Source organism: Nannospalax galili, unplaced genomic scaffold, assembly GCF_000622305.1.
Source record: "Nannospalax galili isolate Female #2095 unplaced genomic scaffold, S.galili_v1.0 scaffold415, whole genome shotgun sequence".
Taxonomy (NCBI): Eukaryota; Metazoa; Chordata; class Mammalia; order Rodentia; family Spalacidae; genus Nannospalax; species Nannospalax galili.
This window is the reverse complement of record NW_008337494.1, coordinates 3,011,870-3,012,623: the sequence shown is the minus strand read 5'-3', so window position 1 is coordinate 3,012,623 and position 754 is coordinate 3,011,870.

Here is a 754-nt window from a genome sequence, read left to right as displayed (position 1 = left end):
TTTGATTTTTGTGTTCTTTAAAATTATTGAATTCCTTCATCAATTTATGATTTTCTTTTAAATTCAGTATCCTGGGTTATCTCTAGGGGGTTCTCCTTGTCAAACACTTCTACAGGATTGGTGGGGTTTGGTGGAGACATAGTGTTTTGGTTTCCATTTTATTATTCTTTAGTGATGGTTTTGGCATGTGAATTTCTTTTGTTGTTTATGATTCTGATATGAGAATTAAGTTGAAGTATGCTTCTGTTTGTATTATCTGGGTGCCTAGATCCTTTCTTTATGGGTGGAGGCAGGATCCAGCTCTCTCAGGCAGTCCCTTGTGTTGTCAACCCTATGCCACAGGGCGGCCAGAGGGGGGCCAGAACTTGGCACTCTTTGGCGGTTTGTTGAGATCCGAGATACTACGCAGATGGTGGTCAGAACCCACCCTCTCAGGCTGTCTGCTAGGATCTCAGCCTTAGCCTGCTGTGCTGGATAGCTTTAGTGTCAACTTGACACACCTGGATTGAGGGAGCCTCAATCGGGAAATTGCCTCTATTGGACTGGCCTGTGGCCATGTCTGAAGGGCATCTTCTTGATGAGTGATGTGGGAGGGCCCAGCCCACTGTGGGTGGTGCCACCCCTGGGCAGGTGGGCCTGTGTTGCATAAGAAAGCAGGTTGAGCAGGAGCCAAGGGAGCAAGCCAGTAAGCAGCATTCCTCCATGGCCTGTGATCCAGCTCCTGCCTCCAGGTTCCTGCCCTAGAGTTCCTACT